Source organism: Eptesicus fuscus, chromosome 22, assembly GCF_027574615.1.
Source record: "Eptesicus fuscus isolate TK198812 chromosome 22, DD_ASM_mEF_20220401, whole genome shotgun sequence".
Taxonomy (NCBI): Eukaryota; Metazoa; Chordata; class Mammalia; order Chiroptera; family Vespertilionidae; genus Eptesicus; species Eptesicus fuscus.
Window position 1 is genome coordinate 40,575,454 of NC_072494.1, and position 13,096 is coordinate 40,588,549.

Genomic DNA, 13,096 nt, shown 5'->3' on the forward strand with positions numbered 1-13,096 from the left:
AAAAGATCCTGAGAGGAAGATCGAGATATTCCCAGTAAGATCAGCCTAAGGCCAGGAGTTACTTTAGCTCACGGTGGGGGAGTGGGAGGGTGGGGGGGGGGGTGGGGGGAGAGACAATTTGGGGTGCTTCCTTTGAAACTCTACCTCTTCTTTGGCTCTTTTTAAAACACACATATTTTCTTTGGGAAAGTCACCCCATCGATTTGAATTACTCACTGCATCCTTAGCACAGACTCTTCTTAGAGAAAGAGAAGAGGGCGGGTGAAGGTCACATCCGCAGGGGCGTCTTTGGGAGGCAGGGGTGAGAGGTTCTGGGCCAAGGCGGGCGGCCAGGTAGCCCTGGGAAGGGACTGCAGTCTGAGGGCTCAGTAAAGTTTAAGGAAAATGAGGGCCCCACATAAACCCTACCTTGGGGGTTGGCCCTGACCCAGCCCCGACTCTCCCCACCCTCTCCCTCCAGCGCCCTGGCCCTCCAGCCCCTCTCCCCTCCCTCCGTGGCTCCGGCTTGGGTCCTGAGCTGCGCCTGCTCAGGGACGGCCCCAGGGAGGAGGCTCTATGGGTTACGCCAGCTACGGTGCACACGGCGGTCCCCACAGACTGGCTCTCCCCAGAGGTGTGAGTGGAAGAAAGCACAGCACTGCGTAAGACGTAAATCAGTTTGGAACAAGCCACTTGCTGCAGCCCAGGAGAAAACCACCCCCTGGGGGTGAGGAAGGAGCGGGATGATGGGGCAGAAACTCAGACCTGGAGCCGGGCCTGGCCTGGAGGGAGCCTGCGCAGTGGCCCTGATCACGCACAACAGCTTCTTAAACAGCTTCTCCCAGGCTCCTCGGAGCTCTGACGCCTCAGGAGCTCTCAGCCCAGTTTCTCTTTCTTTATTTGATGCTGCCTCAGGCTTGCACTGAGCTCTACGCAGCCTCCTGGGCGACAGAGCTGGAGGCTCTGCTCACTCCCTTCCCCCCACACTCAGGTCGCAGTGGGCATTCACGGTGGCCTCTGGCTTAGAATCTAAGGTCTGTCTCTAAGTGTCTCAGCCCTGGCAGCAGTGTCGTGGTTGTGGCCCAGACTCCTCGGCCTGAGTCAGTCAGTCCCCCTTCTGCAGACTGAGACCTGAATCACTAGGTGGTCTGGGATCTGCTATTGGAATGGGAACCCCATGAATGAGAATAGACCCCAATCCCTCTCCGAAGCAACACTCCCGGTAAGGCGTCGAGTCTGCCCTTTTCTGTAAAAGCCCCAGCAGGTATGTGAGGGTTTCCAGCCACCTGGCCTCTGTTGCAAGACTCCACCCGGTCCTTGTGGCGGGGAAGCAGCCACAGCTGGACGGACGCATGAGCAGCTGTGCCCGGCAACCTTTCCCTCTGCGCAGGCGCAGGCGGGCGGGCTGCTCACCCCTGATCCACACGACCCTTTAAAACGCCGCTTTCTTCTATTTTCACGTGTTCCCTATTACCACTATCTGCGAGTTACAAAGGCTCTTACATTTACATAAACTGCACTCATGGACTTTCCAATAATTTAAAATCATAACCTTACAGATAAAAAGCACAATAAGTTCCCTCTATATTCCAGCTCCTTCTCTGAACATGTGAGCCTATTTCACGCAGTTCTCATGTGTGTATGTGCTACAGTTTCCCTGTGTCGCACCCAGCACCCTTTTCCAGCACCGTAGAGACATGTCGGTCTATTCTGCTTACTTATTTTCAAAGCTCATGCCATAAGTATCTCATTACACTTATAAAGCTGGCCTGCAAAAAATTCTCCTATGGTTCAATGTTTGGATGTTTCCATGAGCTGGATAAACAAGGCTGCTATAAAAATCTTTGTGCAAGTGACATACAAGAAACTTCATATCCAAATGTAAATAAAAGCCACATTACTCCAGCTGGCTCTACTAATTATTAGGCTTGAAACATGGTCACATGCCCTAGCCAGCGTGCTCAGTAGTTAGAGCATTGGCCCGTGGATGGGAGGATCTCGGGTTCAATCCCTGGTGAAGGGCGTGTACCTGGGTTGCAGGTTTGATGTCTCACACTGATGTTTCTCTCTTTCTCTCTCCCACCCTATCTCCCTCCCTCTCTTCCTCTCTTTCTAAAAATCAATGGGAAAAATATTCTTGGGTGAGGATGAACAAACAACAACACAGCCAGATCATTTTTTTGAAGCAACCAGAATGCAAATTCATTGATTTGCCCATCCTGTTGAATAATCTATCAGAAACAACATTTTCTAAGAGATGTGATCTGATCTTAAATGTTTCTTAGAAGTCTGTAGTTGTCTACAGACATCACATGTCCCTTCCCAGATGCAATGATGCATCTTGTCACCATACAAGCTCACCTGCGCCCATGGCTTAGGCATTTCAAACTGCATTCAGATACCTTAGTATTCTAAATAAGACCGTTTCATTACCATGTCCACTGTGGAAAGGAGTTTTGTAAACAAGACTCCATAAGCACAAACACAGGTAGAAAAATGTTGGTTCTGACTACATAAACATTAAAGATTTCTCTTCGACACGGGCACAGCAGGCAGTGGTGACGGACGTGTACCATACTAAGACAAGGTTTCTTTTTTAAAAATATATTTTTACTAGAGGCCTAGTGCACGAATTTGTGCACAGGTGGGGTCCAGCCAGCCCTGCCCCCGATGGGGCCCATCGGGGACAGGGCCAGCTGGGGGGAGGGGCTGTGGGAGGGCTCCAGGGCATATCCGGCTCATCTCACTCAGTCCCGATTGGCCGGACCCCAGCAGCAAGCTAGCCTACCAGTTGGAGGTTTGCCCCCTGGTGGTCAGTGCATGTCATAGTGAGCGGTTGAGCGGCATTAGCATTACGCTTTGATTGGTTAAACAGACAACCAGATGACTGGACACTAGCATATTAGGCTTTTATTATATAGGATTGATTTCAGAGAGGAAGGGAGAAGGAGAGAGAGCTAGAAACATCAATGATGATAGAGAATCATTGACCGGTTGTCTCCTGCTGGGGATCAAGCCCGCAACTGGGGCATGTGCCCTTGACCGGAATCGAACCCAGGATCCTTCAATCTGCAGGCCAACGCTCTATCCACAGAGCCAAACTGATTAAGGCTAAAACAAGGTTTCTTCAAAGTTTAAAATCAATGGGAGTTTTTCCTTTTTATTGAGTTTATTAGGATGAATGACACTGGTTAACAAAATTATACAGGTTTCATGTACACAGTTCCACAGCACATCATCTGTACACTGTATTGTGTGTTCACCACCCCAAGTCAAGTCTCCGTTCATCACCATTTTCCCCCTCCACCCTCCTCCTTCACCTCCCTTCAGCCCTCCTCCCCACAGCACTCACCACCCTTTTGTCTGTGTCCATGAATTTTTTCTCTGCTTTTTTTTTTTTGGGGGGGGGGCGGTCAATCCCTCTACCCACTCCCCCACACCAAAGTCCCCTGCCCGACAGTTGTCAGCCTTCTCCCTGTCTATGAGTCTGTCACTATGTTGTTAGTTCATTCTGTTCCTTAGATTCCACATGAGTGAGATCATATGGTATTTGTCTTTCTCTGACGGGCTCATTTCACTTAGCATGACACTCTCCAGGTCCACATTAGATTATAAAATGAATGCCTATAAATCATTGAAAAAGTAGGAAAATGGGTCAAGGATATGCACAGTCAGTGCCCAAAATGAGAAACCTCAATGACGAAAGTTAGAGATTCTAACTTCACCCATAACTATAAGAGACATAAAAATTTAAACAACAGCATGATGCCACGTAATACCCACCAGTTGGAAAGCCCTTCAAAATGAGAGGACTCCCAGGTTTCCAACAACCTGTGGGAGACAGGAATCCACCCGCACAGCTGGGGGAGTGGGACCTGGCACAGGCGTGGGGGAATGCGTGTCCGTGCACCCCACAGGGAACATAGGCCTGGGATTCTCACACAGGCTCAATGCGCAGCTTCTGGACAACAGGAAAGAGAGCGAGACTGAGCAGAGAAGGCTGGGAAGCAGCAGGAACCCGCGAGGGGCTGCGAGAACCCTCTCACCTGAGGGGCAGTGAGCTTCTGTCCCCTCCACCTCCATGGGGCCGGCGGGGCCCACTCCAGGCGCCTGGCCTGGCCTGGCTGCAAGGCTGCCACAGCGAGTTCCGGACATGGCACATTACCTGAGCCCCTCGGCTCCTAGCCAAGGGGCCACGATGGAAAACAGTACGGATTTCCTCAAAAAGTTAAAAGTAGAGCTGCCATACAATCCAGCAATTCCACTTCTGGGGATTCACCCAAATAACACAAGCACACTCATCTGAGAAGATACGTGCGCCCTAGGGTCACAGCAGCATTACTAGGAACAGCCAAGATATGGGCGCAACTTAGCTGCCCATCAGCAGATGACTGGGCGAAGACAATATGGTGTATCTACGGACTATTACTCAGAAATAAAAAAAGAAAGAAATCTTGCCATTTGCAACAACATAGATGGACCTAGAGGGTGTTACGTTACGTGAAATAAGTCAGACAAAGACAAAAACTATATGATTTCACTCGTATGTGGAATTAAAAACAACAACAGCATACAAAAAAATGAATAAACAAAACAGAAACAAAGGGTTGCCCAAGGGGAGAAGAAGGGGGGATGGGAATTTTGAAAAATAAAGAAAATGGGGGAGAGGGAGCCGAAGGGGAAACTAAATATAACAAGAGAGGGACCTGTGGGGGCGAACACAATAGTGTGCCGTACGTTGAGAGAGGTGTTTGAGTCAATCCAAACTCTGCACTTAAATTCCAAGAAGTTAAAAAAAAAACACACAAAAAACCATACACAATATGGAGCAGAGAGTCCCCAGAGGCACACCAGGGCCGGAGATGCTTTCCCACGCGCAGGGTAAGTCCTGAGCCCGCAGGACAGGAAAAGCAGATGGAGGCTGTTCTTAAATGCATGAACTGTGGTTCTCCCAGCCTGTGCTCCCCTCTCCAAGTTCCTTCCCTCTGCACTGCGCGGTCATGCGCCAACTGGGGAGGGAGTCATGACAAAGCTTCCTCCGGAGCGTATCCTGGAAACGCGCTTGTGTTCTCGCCTGAGCCGCATTTTCCATGTTTCTCATCCGCATGCTGGCGGTAGCAAATGTCTCTAGCATGGCCGCCGTCCAGGCAATCTGAGCAGAGCTTTGCTCCGGGCCATCTTCCAGAAGACTCGTTTGGATTCCACAGCTGAAGAGCCCCAAACTTTAAGGAGGACCCAGAGACTACGAGTCTTGAAGCCTTTGCAAGTGGAAGAGGGGAAGGGGCTGGGTGCCCTCAGCCGCCCTCCAGGCCATGCTTTGCCTCTGGCTCTCATTACAGGACGCCAGGGGTTCCCGAGGATTTCAGGAGCAAGGGGTGAAGCATTGTGGGATAGTATATATTTGTGTTTCGAACCCAAACTGGGTTTGAAGATGAGTTGGGTAGCATTTTCCTCATGAGCACTGTGTTCATGAAAGGGCTGACGGGTGTATCTTTCCAGGGTGGGAGAATCACCATGCATGGACAAAGCCGCAGGTTTCTTCATAAGGTGGTAAGGGACCTTCTAGTCTCACTTAATAGAAGTCCCTTCATTCTTCTGGATGGTAAAATCAACCATGTTCAATATCTATGGTGTTGTAAGCTATCTATATATATCCTACCTAATAAAAGGAAGTATGCAAATAACCATCACTCCGCTACGCCCACGATTGGGCCGGTGGCAGGCTGGGGGTGGGACTTGGGATGGCCAATTGGGCTGACAGGATGAGCGGGGGGCGGGGACTCACAAGTCCCCCCCCCCCCCCGGTTCCTCCCGCAGGCCCCAACGGCTGGCACTGCAGGGGGACCGATGGAGCCGGTGGAAGGCGCCAGTGGCGGAACTCGGGGTGGCTGATTGCGTGGCTGCCAGCACCAGTTTTCCACCAGCAGCAGTTTTCCTCTGGCCACCCACCCGATCGGAGCGCCTCCCGATCGATCAGAGTTCCTCTCAGGGTGGCCGATCGCGCTGGCGGGAGGCGCTCCGATCGGTGGGTGGCCAGAGGAAAACTGCTGCTGGCGGAAAACTGGTGCCGGCAGCCAGGTGAAGGAAGGTCTATTGCACGAAACTTCGTGCAAGGGGCTTCTAGTATATATATAAAAGCCTAAGCTACTGGAATGACCAGTCGCTGTGACATGCACTGACCACCAAGGGGTAGACACTCAATGTAGGAGCTGCCCCCTGATGGTCAGTGCACTCCCCCCAGCCGGCCAACTTCCCCCAGTCTTCCCCATCCCCTCCCGTGGCCGGGCCCCAGGCTGGGAAGGGGAATCGGGGTGGGTGCTGGTGGACCCAGCTCCTTTCCCAGGGGGGCCTTGGGCCAACTTCCTCCTTGAGGCAGGTGGCCAACCTCCCATGGGTCCCTTCCCCTGGCGGGCAGGCCCCGATCGGCCTTGTTACACAGCAGGCAGTAAGGGAAAGAGGAGAGGAGAAGGCGGCCAACTTCCCGTGGCCCCTCCCCCTGGCCAGCAAACCTCCTGCAGTCCCTCCCCCTGGCCAGAAGGTCCTGTCCCTCCCCCCAGCCGGCAGGCCCCAGTGGCAGTGCGGTGGCAAGAGGAGGAGGGGAGGAAAGGGGGAGGTGGGAAACCACGGGGTGGCAGGGTGCCGATGGTGGCGTTGGCATCTGGTGTCTATTCCTTCCATGCCCAGCCCGGCAACCGTCACCTCCTCTCCTGACCCCGCCTTTATCACAGACCAGGCCGAGAGACCCCACCCATGCACAAATTTCGTGCACTGGGCCTCTAGTTTGTAAATAAAATCTCATAACTTTAACAAAACTGCTAAGTAGCATTCCTAGTTTACAAGTAAAGAATGGTTTCGGGGAGGTGCCTGCCGTGTCCGAGGTGACAGCTAGAATACAGCAGACCAAGCCGGGCCCACATGGGTCTGTGTGCACAGCCTTCCACCATTTCAGTGTTGGGGTATAAGCCTCTGTTAAGATACAGATGTATTTCAAGCAGCAGGTGGGAAGCTAAGTCATTCCTACGACCTTGTAGTATTGACGGATCAAAATCAGGCAGATGTGGCCTCAGAAAAAGAACCTTGAAGGAACAAAGCACAGGAACTTTGTAAAGCTCCCGCCCTTGGACCACTCAGCATGTAAGGAGGACAGAGAGTGCCCAGCACACAGGAGAGGCCCGGTCAGTACAAACTCCTCTCCTTTCCTCCTGTCCTGCATGAGGTGCACAGTGGAATGTGGGGGACAGAAGGCTGGACACCAGAGACCAGGATTCTAGGAGAGGGGGTCAAAGGCACTCCGCAGGAGTGACATGGCAGTCTCCAAGGGAAACGTGACCTATTTTTCCAAGCGCTACAAAGGTCAAGCCTCTCTCCTCATACAGAGCTGTTCTCTGTGCCATTTTCCAGCCGAGGCTGACAGTCCTGAAGCATCCTAAAGGTTCTGATTCCTTCTCATCACCTCTAAGTCCACCCAAGGATTGAATCTGCTGAGAAGGAGCCTATACTTTGTTCGTTGTTATGTGTCAGGAATAGTGGTGGTGGTGGAAGTGGTAGAAGTGGTGGTGGTGATGGTGGTGTTGGTAGTGATGATAGTAGTGGTGGTGATAGTGATGGTAATGGTGATGATGGTGGTGGTGGTGGGGTAGTGATGGTGGTGGTAGTGGTGGTAGTGATGGTGGTGGTGATGATGGTGGCGGTGGTGGTGATAGTGGTGATAGTGGTGGTGACAATGTCGTGGTGGTGAGGTGAAGATGGTGATAATGGTGGTAGTGGTGGTGGTAGTGGTGGTGGTGGTGGTGGTGGTGATAATGGTAGTAGTGATTATGGTGGTGGTGGTGGTGATGGTGGTGGTGGTGGTGAGGTGGTGGTGGTGGTGGTGGTGATAGTGGTGGTGGTGGTGATGGTGGTGGTGGTGGTGAGGTGATGGTGATGGTGATGGTGATGGTGGTGGTGGTGGTGGTGAAGGTGGTGGTGGTGGTGATAGTGGTGGTGGTGGTGGTGATAGTAAAGGTGGTGGTGGTGATAGTGGTGGTGGTGGTGGTGGTGGTGGTGGTGAGGTGGTGGTGATGGTGATGGTGATGGTGATGGTGATGATGGTGGTGGTGGTGGTGGTGGTGGTGGAGGTGGTGGTGGTGATTGTGGTAGTGAAGATGGTGGTATTATTATTTTCCCTTTTGGAGAAGTATCTTTTCTTGTATATTTTATGTTCCACAACATTAAGCATAGTGCTTTGCAAATAATAGGTTCTCAAATATAATTTTTGAAGGGATGACTGATTTTTTAAAATACTATGAGGTAATAAAGAGATGGCAACCACTGTAGTATTTTTCCAATTCTATGTAGGTGTGCAGTCGTCACTTTCCCTGTGGAGGCAGCAGAGCTCACTGCTGACAAGGGAGGGTCTCAGGAATGGGAGCTCGGACAGTGCACTTCATTTCCCTGAGCCTCGCTCCTTCTTTGTAAAGTTGGAGTAATCCTATCTAATAATAGACAAATATGCAAATTGACCATACCTCCGACACGCCCACAAGCCACGCCCACAAGCCACGCCTACCATCCAATCAGAGCGAGCATGCAAATTAACCCAAACCAAGATGGCTACAGCCACAGAGAGCAAGGTTTCCTAGGTAACAGAGGAAGCCAAGCTTTCCGCCTGCCCTTGCCAGGCCTAAGCCTCCACTCAAGCTACAAAGTTTCAATTATAGAAGGTAAACAAATTCAAACAAATGGCGGCAGAATGGAGCTTGAGAGAGCAGGCCAGGGTTGCCGCCAGCAACAGGGGAAGCAAAGCTTTCCGCATACCCTGGCCGGGCCCACCCGCTTAAGGCAACAAAGTTTCAATTATAACCCCAATACAAATGGCTGCCGGCCTCGGAGGGAGACCCAGGCTTGGCTCCGCTCCAGGCTACAAAGTTTCAATTGTAGAAGGAAAATAAATTCCAGATACCAGGGCCTCTGCTTGGGTTGCCAGGGGGTGTGGTCGGCCTGCAAACCACCACAGGCCCCTCGCTCAGGCTGCCCCACGCCCCAAGGGAACTCCCACCTGATCCGGGACGCCCTTCAGGGCAAACCAGCTGGCCCCCACCCCTGTACCAGGCCTCTATCCTATCTAATAAAAGAGTACTATGCAGATTGATCATCACTGCAACACACAATATAGCTGCCCCCATGTGGTCAAAGATCCTGCCCCCATGTGGACACAAGATAGCCACCACAAGATGGCCAGCAGGGGAGGGCAATTGGGAGGGTCTAGGCCTGCAAGGGAGGGCAGTTGGAGGTGATCAACCCTGCAGGAGAGGGCAGTTAGGGGTGGGAAGGAGGGAAGAGGAGGGAAGTTGGGGGCAAACAGGCTGGTAGAGGAGGGAAGTTGGGGGCAAACAGGCTGGCAGCAGAGTGGTTAGGAGGTGATAAGGCTGGCAGGCAGAAGCGGTTAGGGGCAATCAGGAAGGCAGGCAGGCAAGCAGTTGGGAGCCAGCAGTCCTGGATTGTGAGAGGGATGTCCGACTGCCCGTTTAGGGATCCGACTGCCCACTGGGATTGGGCCTAAACGGGCAATCGGACATCCCTCAAGGGGTCCCATATTGGAGAGGGTACAGGCTGGGCTGAGGGACAACCCCCCTCTGTGCATGAATTTCGTGCACCAGGCCTCTAGTGATAATTATAATGCCCACTGCAAAAGACCGGTGTGAGGATCTGAGAAGATAGACCACAGCATATGCTTGTACTTTGCTGGCACTTGGGAAGCATCTTGGCAAATATCTATTCTTCTTCGATGATGTTCTGTCCTCCCACTCACGTGGCAGAATTTACTGTTCCTTTGGCATAAAAATTTGGTCATATTATCATGACTAAAGGGTTCTTATTATTTAACAATTATCCCATGTTTCTCTTTATTATATCTCATGTCTCTGTATCTATATCTAAATCCAAATGTAAATCATCTATATCTGTATCTCCATACCTATAAAACAACTACTAGCTCACAGGTGCTCAATAGATATTCACGAACCCCTAAACCAACCCAAAATACATAGGTGGGTTTTTTATTAGATCAACAAGAGGTTGAGTTGGTCCATAAAGTGGCCAGAAAAGTGGGCTTAGGTGTGACCTGATGCATTTTGGGATAACTGGCAGCATCCCACACTCGCCATGGGTTTAATGAGAGACAGGACAGCTTAGCAAAGTCCTCAGTATATGGTACAAAAAGAGAAGATGAGAAAATGAATCAGTGAATGCTTGCCAAGGACACTAGGCTCTGGAGGTAAATAAATAAATAAATAAAACGTTGTATAATAACATAATAGCTGTGGGTGCTTGGGTGGCCAGAATCTTTCTCCTTAGTCATTGAGGGAACTCAATATTTTACAGTAATCGGTCGCAGTATTTTATAAATCTTTTTTAAGAATGGGTGAGACATGCAGGGGACTCAGATTACTCTCATTCTACAGAGGGGGAAACTGAGGCATGGCAAAGCCATAAAATTCCTCCTAAGCCACGTACCAATGTGGTGGACACGGTAAAAAATAGCTCCAGATTATCAAGAATCTACCATTTCTGCCCACTGTCAAGCCTGTTATCAACATCGCTAATTCTCACATTTACCCTGGGAGGTAAATATTAGCAAACTAAGGTTCAGAGAGGTTAAGCGACTTGTCTAAGGTCACACCGTGATTAAGCGACAGAATTTGGGACCAGCCTGTCTGATCCCAGAGTCCAAGCCCTGACATTCTGATCCATGGCCCAGAAGCCTGCCCGGGGGTGGGGAAAGGACCCTGCCTTCTGAAAGAATGAGTCAAGTTTCCAGACTTCGGAGACCAGAGCTCAGCACAGGCTGAAGGGGACTCTGGCCTCGGTGAACGCTGCTACATAGGCAGGCGTTGCTAGTTTAAGGAACGTGATTAAGCTGCAGTGGGGAGAGGGTGCTGGGGGAGAGCTTAGGGGTCCTGCTCTGACTCAGGAATGAACCGTGAGAGGGTCCATCCTAAGGGGCCTCTCTTAGGATGTGGGCGGTGCTACCTTCCAGGGGAGCATCGTGCAGAGGGAGCAGGAGGGGGAGGCTGGGAGCACTCCCTTCCCAGCCAGACCGGGAGGATGTCTCAGCCTGACTCTCCAGGTGTGCCCTGGGTGAGGTCCCTTCACCTGGCCAGCCACAGCTTCCCAGTCAGGAAACCAGGACTCTCTATCGGTCACAGGGAAGAGATGGTGGCTGACTGAGCCTGTCTGGTTAAAGTGTTAAGCAAGGAGCAGGAGTTTTGACCTTGCGGCTCTGGAATGGCCGGGACGCAGAAAGCCAAGCTGCTTCCCGGGGAGGCTGACTGTGACCCAGGGCGGCCCAGGCTGGTTTAGTGTCACCAGCACCAGCCGGGCCTTGCCGTAACGGTATTGCCTTGTGGGAAGGAACTGGGACAAGGCTCTGGCTGACCGGCTGGGGCAAGGCGGTTTCCACCAGGCAGCTTAGAAGGAGGAGGCCCTGAGTACAGGGCCTGCTGGAGGGGAGACCCCCTACCCCCTAGGAGCGGTACCGGCAGCCTTGCTCTGCCTGGAGACCACAGCCTGCAGGTGGGCTCGCAGGCCCCCAGGTACTGGGCGAGGGTGCGAGAGCAGGTGCATGCCTCTCACGGCCTCCTGCAGGCCTCAGACTTCCCTTAGGTGACCCCACCTTTGAGCAGGGCACCCACCCCTGCCGGACAGCTCAGCTCCGTGTTTCTGCCGGCTGAGCAGCGGCCTCAGGGGCAGCTTCAGAAGAGGGAGAGCTTCCAATTTCAAACTGAATGGGCACCAGCATTTATTATTCCTCGGGAGCCTGGAGCTCTCCTGTAATTTGCAATTAATATTGCCAGTGACCTTGACAGAGAGCCCTCCTGCAGAGCGCAGGGCCTGGGAGCCCTGACTTTGAAATGCACGCCATGGACCGGGAACCAGCTCTACTGCTTAGCTCACCAGACCCCTGATTCCAACAGCCCAGCTGTAACTGGGAATCACATTCCTGTAGCCCCGATGCCGAGGAACAAACACACTTTCTCTACTGCCTGGCACTCGTTAGATGCTCCACAAATGCCACCACCAGCCCCCACCCCACCCACCCGGACCCCTGGCAGCCTGTTCTCATCTGTGAGTCTGTCACTATTTTGCTTGTTAGTTCATTTTGTTCCTTAGATTCCACATGAGTGAGATCACATGGTACTTGTCTTCCTCTGACTGGCTCATTTCACTTAGCGTTAGTTCATTTTGTTCCTTAGATTCCACATGAGTGAGATCACATGGTACTTGTCTTCCTCTGACTGGCTCATTTCACTTAGCGTAGTGCCCCCAGGCCCGTCCATGCTGTGGCAAAGGATAAGAGTTCCTTCTTTTTTACCCCCAAGCCGGGGGCATGCGAGGGAATGGTGGAGGGATTGATTTTAGAAGAAAAACCTCCTGGACATGCATAACAGTGTGGTGACTGCCAAGGTGGGGTGGAGGGAGGTAGGTAATTTTGTTAACCAGTGTCACCCCAATAAATTAAATTAAATAAAAATGGAAAAATTGCCCCCAGTGTAATGAGTGGTGGAATAGTGACATTACCAACATGGTCACGAAGCAAAGCCAAGGGGATGGACTCGCATGAAGAGACCGAGCTTGGGATGGGAGTTCGGGGAATGACCTCGGGATGGGAGTTCGGGGAATGACCTCGGGATGGGAGTTTTGGGAATGACCTCGGGATGGGAGTTCGGGGAATGACCTCAGGATGAGAGTTTGGGGAATGACCTCGGGATGGGAGTTTGGGGAATGACCTCGGGATGGGAGTTTGGGAAATGACCTCGGGATGGGAGTTTGGGGAATGGCCTCGGGATGGGAGTTTGGGGAATGACCTTGCGATGGGAGTTTGGGGAATGACCTCGGGATGGGAGTTCGGGAAATGGCCTTATTGGCATTCAGACAGGTGGCCGCTCTGTGGCGCAGCAAAGGCACCGCTGCTGGGGCGTCCGCATCAGAACTGCTCTAAGGAGAAGGCTTTTTTAACTTAGCTATCAGAGGCTCTGGGTGTTGGGGATAATTTCATTCGTTCCACAGATATTTCCCCTGCCCACCATGTGCAAAGTTTTCAAAATAAAGTAACTGCCTCACTGAGAGGACAGCGGCG